This window comes from Triticum aestivum, chromosome 1B (genome assembly GCF_018294505.1).
Source record: "Triticum aestivum cultivar Chinese Spring chromosome 1B, IWGSC CS RefSeq v2.1, whole genome shotgun sequence".
Lineage (NCBI taxonomy): Eukaryota > Viridiplantae > Streptophyta > Magnoliopsida > Poales > Poaceae > Triticum > Triticum aestivum.
Window position 1 is genome coordinate 574,595,961 of NC_057795.1, and position 12,884 is coordinate 574,608,844.

Consider the following 12,884-nt stretch of genomic DNA (forward strand, 5'->3'; position numbering starts at 1 on the left):
TGGAGGAATCAACACTTGGGGGAGTTAACAAATAGACAATTTCTTGAATATGTATGTAGGAGTAATGGAAAATATATGTACCTTGGCATCCGTGAGCGACGTAAGGGTTGCCATCGTAATGATCCCAGCACTTGCAGATATAGCCAGGAGTATATGTATTTGTTGCGTTGGCGCAAGAGCTTTTGGCACTGACGCAGGCGTAATCCGGAGGCAGCGGCTGTCCTTCCGCCGGACAGGAACCTCTCTCGGCGGCGAAGTCGAGCACGAGAGGGATACCCCGGGGGAACCTTTGAGAAAGCGTCTTGTTGCCGAGCATGTCGGGCGTAGAGAAGTTGTACCATGACCTCTCCAGCAGCATGGCATAGGAGCACGGGTTGGCTTTCCAGTCAGCGTAGTCCTCGGCATTGACGGACAAACTGAAATGCTTGCCGGGGCCGCCATCGGGCGCGAAGCTGCCCTCGCAGCAACCCCGCCCCGTGCACGACCCGTTCGTGGCGGTCAACCAGTAGGGGAGTTGTGCACTGCAAGAGAACTCAAGCACATTGCCCGGCACATGCAGCGGCAACAAAGGGCCGAAACTCGATACTCCAGGTGGCCTAACTGGCGGCAGTATTGTCACTAAAGGCTGGGCTTTAAAGCCGACGCCGATGAGAACATTACGCGTCGGCGACACGGCGAACGGCGAGTCGGAGAAAGAAATTTTCTGGGACAAGCTGTGATTTTGATTTGTGCTGCAGTTGTACGAGACCGCAGCGTATGCTCGTGCCTCGCTCGTGGCAACTGATATGCTCAGGAGCTCGAATGGCGACGGCGAATACTGATCGGTGCCCTCCCTCACGTACCTGCGTGTCCTGTTGTCAGCAAGGAAAGCGCGAGGTGGGATGGAGGAGTCGTCGCACAAGACCTCGAAGCCATCGCGGAAGCAGCCGGGGTCAACGCCGACGCCGAAAGGAAAGGGAATGTCTATGTCACCGCACTTGTGGCGGCAACCCCCTTCGCCGCGGCAGCGAGGATGGCTAGTAGGGTCACTGGCAGGAGCACCAGCAAACGTGATTGGAAATGCGAGCTGGGCGTAGTCATGGTGCTCTAGTAACTTCTCTATCTGATGTGATAGAACTAGCTAGGGATGAATGGAAGAATGCCAAAGGAATCAACTTATATAAGCTGTTTGCACACGACACGTACGCCCACATGCTCCTCACCGAAAACAGAATATTGCCTTGAAAAACTGCCTCGGCCACTTGACTCTCCTTGGGGCAGACTGGTGCATTGCAGGTGACCACTGGCCAACTTGATTGCAGTCAAAGCAGCCAAGCCTTGCCAGTTCAATGCACGGACGGGTGTGTTATTTAACTTGCGTGGGAGCAAAATGATAACAAGCATAATGGCAAAAAACGAAACGACTAGGAAGACGCGCAATGACCGTCTCAAGGTCTCCATAGCTGCAAAAATCTAATCATTTTGTAAAAGTCATGAATATGTTCCTTAATGAAGATACCCTCCACGATCCCAAGTCAAGTCCAAGTTCACTAATATTTTCGAAATTGATCTTTAGCCTGGACATCGACTTAGCAGAAGTAGAATGTACGGTGTCACTAGAGCATCCTTCGTCTTTTAACCATATATCCGGGCGAACAGCCCGAACAAAAAACGTCAACATAACCTTTATGCCTAGCTCAAATGTTTGGGTTGTCTGTCACTCCATAATCCATATCCAACTCGTACGTGGCGGATTTGGTGCGGCCCGGTTTCCTCCGCCATGTCAGACTGGTCCCTATCCGCATCCCGGATAGAACCCTAGCCATTTGTCTCACCCAACTCCACTTTCAGTCCGCTCCACTCCACCACCACCCCTCCCATCCTCTCCGGTCATCTATAACATGACAAGCATCGGAATTGAGTCCAGTTGGTCCACATCCGTCTACTGGGAGCTCACCGACTGCTCAAATAAGCAAGAGAGAAAGATGTCCACCTCATACTCCATTGGTCTAGAGGATACCTGAGCTCCGCCGTCGGAGCCGCCCCGCGTCCATAGGGATGAAGATGAGGTGAAAGCAGTGGAAGGGCCTAGAGTGCATGGCTAGTCACCCGCAAACAGTGACAGTCGGCAATCTCCATAGTTACTCGTGAGGTGGGTGTGAAGGAGGATGAGCGGTATGGAGATCCAAACCCGGCGCTAGCGCATGGCGAGCAGGGCGGAGGGGCCACTGACGTGGTCGACACCGTCGCAAGGAGGAGGCGCCGGAAAGGGCTGCTAGGGCTTTTCTTGCACATGTAATGGGCGATAATACAGTTTTTTATTAATTTTCAGAAATAATATACAGTTTTGATATTTTTGACAAATAATATGACATCATCTTCCTGAAGGACGACTGGACATAATCGTCTTCCTAGAGGACGACTGGACCTAATCGTCTTCCAGGAAGACAATTAGCTCCAGTCGTCCACCAGGAAGACGATTAGTTCCAGTCGTCCACCAGGAAGATGATTAGTTCATGGCATGGACATTTGTCTATCTCGAAATTGCTGGCTAACCTCAGAAGACATTGCGACATACTCGGTTGGAAACGATCGAAAGGATAATGAGTATGGGGCATCTTGACAAGATTACAATGCACTGCTTACCAACCCTTTCTGTATGGGAGGGGGGTTTTATAAGTCGAGTAGAGAAATATGACGGGAAAGAATATGGCGGGAACAAAAGGGGTGTCGGGAAAGAAGTTGGTGGGAACATAAGGGTTGGCGAGAAAGACGATGGCGGGAACAGCAGGGTTCGTGGGAAAGAAGATGGCGGGAAAGGCAGGTTGGCGGGAAAGGCAGGTTTGGCGGGAGAGAAGATGGCGGCAAAGGGTTCCCGGGAACACGGTTATGAAAAAGTCCAGGCTAGGAACTAATCATCTACATGGAGGACGACTAGAACTAATCATCTTCCTGGTGAACGACTGAAACTAATCGTCTTCCTGGTGGACGACTGGAGCTAATCGTCTTTCTGGTGGACGACTGGAGCTAATCGTCTTCCTGGAGGACGACTAGAGGCCCACCTTCAGACGACTGAGCCGACTGGACACTAATCGTCCTCCAGGACGACGATTAGGCCCAGTCGTCCTCCGGAAAGATGATGCCATGTTATTTGTCAAAAATATCAAAACGGTGTATTATTTCTTATAAATTAATTAAAAAATGTATTATTTTAAAAAAAATAGCCACTTAAGCTGGTGGTGGAGAAAGAGTGAGCGAAAAAATGGGATGAAAAAAAAACTGGTGGATTGGAGGGTTGGATGAAAAAAATTGTTGGAGTGGGACGATCAGGAGGGAGAGCCAGCGAAGAGGTGACGAAACACTCTGCCAGGCCGAAAGGGAACGTTATTCTTTTTTTTTTAAGTAGCAGAGATGTGAACACGCGGAATTATTTTCCCATGTGAAACATTCAACACGTCAATGGAAATATTCTCCCATGTGAATACGCGATTTGTGTCAATGTACATATTCTCCAATGTGAACATGCATATTCTTCCAACGCACATATCTTGACCAGAAATATGCACACAATTACTCCTTCCTCAATATGTTAAAGAAAATAAATGATGTTCTGATTATGTGTGTACAGTGCTCAATGAGACTCTATTAAGTTTGTTGATAACAAATTATGTAAACTTGTAGCATGGATCCATTTTTAATGGTACAAAATCAAATAGTGTTATAGTAGTATCTGGTACAAAATCGAATAGCGCCCAATATTTAGGGCTCAAGATCGATTTTTTACTATACATCACCATGGATGAAAGTAGGCTTCACTTAGGAATGCAATGTCGTTGAAGATTGCTTCACTTAGGAGTAGTAGAGTGCATATGATTATATGAAGGTGACATGGAGAGTGATATTCTCAAACAAACAAATCGGTCGTGTCTAGCGATTTCCCGTTGATCTTTTTCTCTTATTAAAAACTGGTTTTTCCACAAGAGGTAGTTTGTGTGACGTGGTGGCGGTACTGTCGTGGAAGCTACCAAAGTGCCGACGGTAGTGAGGTCATATCATGTTGAGTTTTTAATCACAATAGTAGTCTTGTGTATGTTTTTACAAGCAGCAGCAAAAGTTCAAACGGTTCTCATCGGTCAGACTTTGGCAAGTCGTTGGATATGTTTAATCTGACATGACAAATTGTGCTCAGACTATTAGCTACTAGGCGATAATTAATAAAGCAGCACCGGCCTAGTTGCATATTTGTGCCTTGGAAATACTGTTGTTTAGGTTGTGTGACGTGGTGGAGGTATTGTCATGGAAGCAACCAAAGTGCCGACAGGAGTGAGATTTATGTCATGGTGCAGGACGACGATGGTGCAAGAAGACCGTTAAGTTTTCATTCAAATAGCGTCGTACTACATCCGCCCCGAAAAGGTTGTCTTAGATTTGTCAAGATATAGTATCTAAACACATTTTAGTGTTAGGTATATACGTAAAAGATAAATCTAAGATAACCTTTCCGGGACAGAGGGAGTATTAACTAGTATCGCATAGTGTTTTATTATTTTTTCTTGATTTTTTTTTACAACACATGACCATGGATGAATGCAGCCTACTTGTCTTGGGAAATCAATGTCATGGAAGATGCTAGCAGTGAAGAGACATGTAAAGCTTTGGAATTTTCTTGTTTGACCGGTAGCCGGGTTGCACCGGGGTAACCCCGGCCGGCCGGCTCGAGGACTCCTCCGCGCCAAGCTCCTCCCTCCCGTCGCCGCTGCCGGGGGCATCGCCTGGCAAAGCCCGTGTGGCGTGGCAGCGGCGGCGGATCTCCTCGGCCATAGATCGGATCGAAGCGGCGGCGTTCCGCACCGGCCATTCAACGGCAGTGTTGCGGGGAGGCGGTGGCCAGGATCTGCAACCTGCGACGGCGGGCGGTCAAGGGCAGTGGGAGGCGTCAGCGGTGGACGCGTGATACGTCTACAATGTATCTATAATTTTGATTGTTCCATGCTATTATATTATCAATCTTGAATGTTTTTACAATCATTTACAACAATTACCTATCATTTTTGGAAACTAACCAATTAACTGTGAGTTGTTATTTTTTGCCCTGTTTTTGTTTTACAGAAAATCAATACTAAACGAAGTCCAAATGCCATGAAACTTTTCCAGGCGCGCCCTGGTGCCTCGTGGGGCCCACAGAACTCCATTTGACCTAATTCCTCCACTATAAATTCACAAAAAATCCGAAACCCTCAGGGAAGTCCATGAAATACTTTTTTCGGTGTCGCAAGTTTCTGTTCCAGAGAGATCCTATCTGGAGGCCTTCTTTGGTACTCTGCCGGAGGGGGAATTGATCACGGAGGGGCTCTACATCAACCTTGTTGCCCTTCCGATGATGCGTGAGTAGTTTACTACACACCTTCGGTTCCATAGGTAGTAGCTAGATGGTTTCTTCTCTCTTCTTGATCTTCAATACAATGTTCTCTTTGATGTTCTTGGAGTTCTATCCGGTGTAATCACTTTTTGCGGTGTGTTTGTTGGGATTCGATGAATTGTGAGTTTATGATCAGATTATTCATGAAATTATTTGAGTCTTTGCTGCACTCTTTTATGCATGATTATTATAGCCTTGTCTTTCTTCTCTGATCTATTGATTTGGTTTGGCCAACTAGAATGATTTTTCTTGCCATGGGAAGAGGCGCTTTGTAGTGGGTTTGATCTTGCGGTGCTCAATCCCAATGACAGAAAGGGACCTGACACGTATGTCGTTGCTACTAAGGGTTAAAAGATGGGTTTATTCATACGTGAGTTTATCTTGTCTACGTCGTGCCAGTGTTCTTAAGGCATTACTCCGTTCCTTTATGGACTTAATACACTAGAAACATGTTGTGTAGCGGTCGATGTGTGGAGTAATAGTAGTGGATGCAGGCAGGAGTCGGTCTACTAATCTTGGACATGACGCATATATACATGATCATTGCCTTGGATATTGTCATGATTATTTGCTTTTCTATCAATTGCCCAACAGTAATTTGTCTATCAAGCATATGCTATTTTCTCGAGAGAAGCCTCTAGTGAAACCTATGGCCCCCGGGTCTATCTATCTCATATTACTAAAACCCTAAAAATATTGTTTCCATCTTTATTTATTTATTTTATTTTGTATTTTTGTTTCAATCTATCATATACCATTTAATCTTGTAATTTACTGCCAAGGGATTGACAACCCCTTGTTTGCGTTGTGTGCAAGGATTTGTTGTTTGTGTGTAAGTGCTGCCAACGAGGTGTTGTGTGATTCTCCTACTGGTTCGATAACCCTGGTTTCATAATTGAGGAAAATACTTATCTCTACTGTGCTGCATCATCGCTTCCTCTTCGGGAAAATACCAACACAAGCTACAAGTAGTAGGTAGAATTTCTGGCGCCATTGCTGGGGAGACATCATCAACATCTATCAAGTACCTTTGCACAAATTCTTATGTCCTTGCATTTACTTTAGTTGCCATTTTCCTCTAATTTTCATCTCCCCAACTTCTACAACATTTTTACAAAAATACGAAAAATATTTTCCGTTTGCCTTTTTCTCGTTTGCTTGTTTGCTATCTTGTTTGCGTAGTCACGATGTCTCAAACACAAAATTGTGTGATTTTGCCAATACTAATAATAATGATTTTATTAGTATTCCCGATTGCTCCTCCCGCCACTAGTGCGGAGACTTGTGATATTAATGCCGCTTTGCTAAATCTTGTCATGAAAGATCATTTTTCCGATAGTCCTAATGAAGATGTCGCATCCCATCTTAACACTTTCGTAGAATTGTGTGATATGCAAAAGAAAAAAGATGTGGATAATGATATTGTGAAATTAAGATTATTCCCGTTCTCATTGCGGGATCGTGCTGAAATTTGGTTCTCATATTTACCACAAAATAGTATTGATTCTTGGAATAAGTGTAAAGATGCTTTTAATACTAAGTATTTTCCTCCCGCGAAAAATATTTCTCTTAGAAATCAAATTATCAATTTTAAGCAACTTGATCATGAACATGTTACCCAATCTTGGGAGAGGATGAAATTAATGATAAGAAATTGCCCTACGCATGGTTTAAATTTAGGGATGATCATACAAAAAAATTATGCGGGATTGAATTTTGTTTCTAGAAATCTTTTAGATTCCGCCGCAGGTGGTATTTTTATGGAAATTACTTTTGGAAAAGTTACTAAATTTCTTGATAATATTATGGCAAATTATTCAAAATGGAATACCGAAAGAACTCCTACTACTAAAAAGGTGAATATTATTGAAGAAATTAGTACTTTGAGTGATAAAGTTGACGCGCTTATGAAATTGATTGATAGTAAAAATGTCAATATTGATCGTAATGATGTGCCAGTGTCTACTTTGATTGAGCAAAATGATGATCCCGTAGATGTGAATTTTCTCTCGCGAAACAATTTTAATAACAATGCTTATAGAGGTAATTTCAACGCTAGCCCGTTTCCTGAGAATTCCTCTAATATTATGGCAATCCTTATGGTAATTCTTATAATAATAATAGGATGCCTTCTGATCTTGAAAGCAATATTAAGGAATTTATTAATGCTCAGAAAGTTTTCAACACTACGATAGAAGAAAAGTTGAGTAAAATTGATGATATGTCTAGGAGCATTTATAGTATTATTCATGATGTGGAAAATCTTAAGACTAAATTTTTTTTACCCAATTTTTTTGACTGGTATTTTCCACCCAAAATTGACATTAGTGAATCAATTAAAGCTTTACATGTCTCCATGGATAAGAGTAACAAAAGAACCGCCATGCTGAGAGCTAAATGAGATTTTTTTAGAAAAAGCGACTCCTCCCGATTTTTATCGTAGTAATGATGAGGATATTAAAATGATTGGTGTTTCATATATTGATTCTTTTTTTAGCAATTTAAAACTTGATGAAAAGGGAACTAAAGACGAGTCAACTTTAGTTAGTAGGAGTTCCCATAATTTGGAGGGTGATAATCTTAATGAAAAAAAATCTCAAAGCACATACCTTGACAAGGTTCTGAAGAAGTACAAAATGGACCAGTCAAAGAAAGGGTTCTTGCCTGTGTTGCAACATGTAAAATTGAGTCAGACTCGAAGCCCGACCACGGCAGAAGATAGAGAGAGAATGAAAGTCATTACCTATGCCTCGGCCATAGGTTCTATAATGTATGCCACACCTGATGTGTGCCTTGCCATAAGTATGGCAGAGAGGTGCCAAAGTAATCCAGGACTGAATCACTAGACAGTGGCCAAGAACATCCTAAAGTACCTGAAAAGGACCAAGGATATGTTTCTCGTTTATGGAGGTGATGAAGAGCTCATCATAAAAGGTTACATCGATGCTAGCTTCGATACTGATCCAGATGACTCTAAGTCACAAACCGGATACATATTTATATTGAATGGTGGAGCTAGCTATCAGTTAGTGCAATTCCAAGTAGAGCGTCGTGGCGGGGTCTACGTGTGAAGCGGAGTACATAGCTTCTTTGGAAGCAGCGCATGAAGGAGTTCATGTCCGATCTGGGTGTAATACCCAATGCATCGGGTCCAATGAAAATCCTTTGTGACAACACTGGAGAAATTTCCTTGGCGAAGGAATCTAGGTTTCATAAGAGAACCAAACACATTAAGAGACGCTTCAACTCCATTCATGAAAAGGCCAAGGATGGAGACATAGAAATTTGAAAAATACATACAGATCTGAATTTAGTAGACCCATTCACTAAACCTTTTCCTCGGCAAAACATGATCAGCACCAAGACTCCATGGGTGTTAGAGTCATTACTATGTAATCTAGATTATTGACTCCAGTGCAAGTGGGAGACTGATGGAAATATGCCCTAGAGGCAATAATAAAGTTGTTGTTATTATATTTCCTTTCATGATAAAGGTTTATTATTCATGCTAGAATTGTATTGACTGGAAACTTAAATACATGTGTGGATACATAAACAAATACCGTGTCCCTAATGAGCCTCTACTAGACTAGCTGGCTCGTTGATCAGAAGATGGCTATGGTTTCCTAACCATAGACGTGAGTTGTCATTTGATAATGGGATCACATCATTAGGAGAATGATGTGATGGACAATACTCATCCGTTAGCTTCGCATATGATCATTCAGTTTATTGCTACTGCTTTCTTAATGTCAAATACATGTTCCTTCGACCATGAGATCATGCAACTCCCGGATATCATAGGAATATCTTGTGTGCTATCAAACGTCACAACATAACTGGGTGATCATAAAGATGCTCTACAAGTATCTCCTAAGGTGTCTGTTGAGTTGGCGTGAATCGAGATTGGATTTGTCACTCTGTGTATCAGAGAGGTTTCTCTAGGCCCTCTCAGTAATATACATCACAAGAAGCTTGCAAGCAAAGTGACTAAGGAGTTGTTTATGAGATGATGTATTATGGAATGAGTAAAGAGACTTGCCAGTAACGAGATTGAACTAGGTATGGAGATACTAATGATCAAATCTCGGGCAAGTAACGTACCGACAGACAAAGGGAACAATTTATGTTGTCATAAAGGTTCGACTGATAAAGATCTTCATAGAATATGTAGGAACCAATATGGGCATCTAGGTCCCGCTATTGGTTATTGACCGGAGAGGCATCTTGGTCATGTCTACATCATTCTCGAACCCGTAGGGTCCGCACACTTAATGTTCGTTGATGATATAATATTGTATGAGTTATGTGAGTTGGTGACCGAATGTTGTTTGGAGTCCTGGATGAGATCATGGGCACGAGAAGGAGCTCTGGATTGGTACGGAGGTAAAGATTGATATATAGGACGATGCTATTTGGTCACCGTAAAGGTTTCTGAATGTACCGGGTATTCATCGGATCACTGGAAGGGGTCCCAGGAGGCCCCGGGAGGTTATTGGGCCATATGGGCCAAACGAGGGGGGCACACCAGCCCACAAGGGGACAGCGACCCCACCTCTAGGCCTCCAGACCTAGGAAAGGAAAAGGGATTTTTATTTCTGTGCCCCTGGTTCCTTAGCTCTACTCATTCATCCCCACTCTGTTAACTTTTGCTCACTTTTCCCCACTCCCTTGCCCGAAACCCTCAGAACAGGTTATAACGGACGTTGCCGTCGGGTCAATGCCTTTGACCGTTAGCTGACGAGTGGGGCCACGTATACATGGGCGCATGCGAGACCATGGTCGTGGGGTAGCACGTGTGTCCATGGACATGCCCGAAACGTCCCATCATATAAAGAGGGTAACCACCTCCATCGCCCCTACCATTTTCACCCAAATCCCCTCCCTATCGCATCGTCTTCCTCTCCCCCACCGGTGTCGTCTCGCTCTCCTCCACTGCCTCCACCGCATCGTCTCACTCTCCCCCACCGCATCCTCTTCCTCACCTTCATCTCCTCCCTTTGTAAGATGGCCGACGCTCATGGCGACGCCGGCGCAGCGGCTGGAGATGTGGTGGAGCTGCAGGGTCCAGGCACGGTGACCGCGGATGTAGGAAGCGTCCATGGCGGTGCAGGGAAACTCGCAACTGCTGCGGATGTGGCGGGCTCTGCTCAGCACTACAGAAGGTGAAGGCGTCGAGCGGCGCAGTCAATCCAGATGCCCCCGTTGCGCCGCCTGCTGTGGAGGAGCAGGTATTTGCACTTGCTTAGCTTGTAGAGTTAATTTCTCCCTAGTTGCATTGGTTAGATTGTGATTCATACGGTAGTTCAGATGGTTAGAGTAGTTGGTTTGACAGATGGGCCGGGGTTTTCTGTAGGGTATGGGTTGGGGGACGGGGTTTTTGGACTAGGGTTTGTTGGATAAATTCGTTGCAAAAATGCTATGTTGTGAACTATGATTTTAGGTGCTGCAATGATTGGGGTTTTTAGATTTGGATAAATTCGTTGCAAAAGTGCTTGATGTTGTGAACATATTGGGGTTTTTAATGCTATGATGCTTATTAGATTTGTTTTTAGTGCTCACAGATTGGGGGTTTTAATGCTAGATGTTTTTGGATGCTTCTTAGATTGGGGTTTTGAATGTCATATGCCCAAATGGAATCCATTGACTAAGAAGTTATAAATTTGATTCAATGTGTGTAAATTTGTCATATTGGGGTTTTTGATTCATTAGTATATAAATTTGATTCATTAGTATATAAATTTTTCCACAATATGTAGTTATATTAGCTCTGTTCTTCAATGTGTGTGCATGACCAATGATCAATGTGTTATTTGAATGTCATATTGGGGTTTTTGATCAATGTGTGTACAAATCTAATACATTGATATACTAGTGATGGATGTGGTTTTTGAATGCATAGAGCTAAGGGGCATGGAAATAAAAAAACCCACTTCTAAAACATTTCTAATATTGGGAGTATATTAGCCCTATGATCAACGTGTCATGTGTGCATATCTAAATTTTCAATTGGCTACTAGTGATGGATGTAATTGTATATTCAGGAGGGTTATGGTTGGGGGGGAGGAAGAGGAAGCTGGCTGACTACGCCCCGTACGAGGGGGAGTTTAGTGATGATTCTGAATATGAGGTAAGCATATCCCTTGTTCACTTACTTCCTTTGACATGGTGTATATGAATCTATAATGTATTAATGCAATTCATTCATGTGTGTAGTATGATTCTGGAGATGATGTGTACAAGGGCAACATCTCATCCTTCATAGCCAAGGAGGTGGAGAAGATCAAGGCCAAGGGAGTTGCTTCCTTCTACAACCGCAAGTTCAAGAACTGGCACTGCCCCTACTACACCACCAAGCCAAAGCCAAGGGATGGCCGCTTCGATCACCTTCTGTACATGCTGAGGATGTGGCGATTCGCGGGGAGGAATACATGATCAGGGGGAAGCATGCCGCCCTCGCGAAGGCACTGACTCCAGCGTGATGTGATCGATGATGTGATGCTGTGTTACTTTTGGTTTGGTTTGTTGAACTGTTGGGTTACTTTTGGTTTGGTTTGTTGAACTGTTGGGTTACTTTTGGTTTGTTGAACTAAATCTCGTTGGTTATGGTTTGTTGAACTGAATCTCTCGTTGGTTATGCTAGTAATCTGGTTGCTATCTATATTTGTCTATCGTTAAATTTGCCTGTGGTATATTTGTTTGTCATAAATCTATGGTTAGTTATGTTTAGATGTTGTGAACTATGATCTTAGGCGCTGCAATGATCACACATGTTGTGTAGGAAATCAAATGCATGCTCCAAATGAGATCATGTAAACCTTGGCAAACTTGGACAGTACAAATTCAAGAAAATGCAAAAACAAGTAAAACCTTGGTAAACTATCTATGTTTGTGTAGGAGATCATGTGTGCAAAATTTGAAGTGATTTAGAGGAGGTCAAATAAATTTGAATTTGAGAAAATGTGCTCCAAATGAGCTCCCAGGCTAGGGTAAACAGCCCATTTGTAATCAAGTTTTTTTGAACCTACTCTAAATGAGCCAAATGTTTTTTATTAACACATATTCACTTTCCATAGTGTAGATTTGAAGTCTCACTATTTTTTGAATTAATCTTCATCTTTTTACATTTTTTGAAAACATATGCTTTAATATAAAAACTATTAAAAACACGCTTTGAAATATGAAAATGGAAAACTAACTTCAGATCCTTCTTATTCACTTTAAAATAAAGCTTTAGTGATTTTTTTTGATTTTTTTAAATTTTTCAAAAACAGAAGGTAACACCACCTCCTCTCCTTGAACTCTATGAAATCATGTACATGATAGCTCATATGTGTGAAGGTTTTCTCATAAAAATGACCATAGACCAAGTTTATGATTTTTCGTTGGTCACATGTCACATAAGACAACATTGTGCGCATGTTTTATATATTTTTGATTTTTTTTAAATTAATGGTGCTCATTTGACCTCGATCGTGCCAGCTAG

The 12,884-nt window shown here is 42.9% G+C and overlaps 1 pseudogene; it reads right to left on the bottom strand.

Annotated features, from left to right (window-relative positions):
• The window catches only part of LOC123080014 (wall-associated receptor kinase 1-like), a 44,680-nt pseudogene extending 34,179 nt beyond the window's left edge, over positions 1 to 10,501 (bottom strand).
• Between the last annotated feature and the right edge of the window lie 2,383 nt (positions 10,502 to 12,884).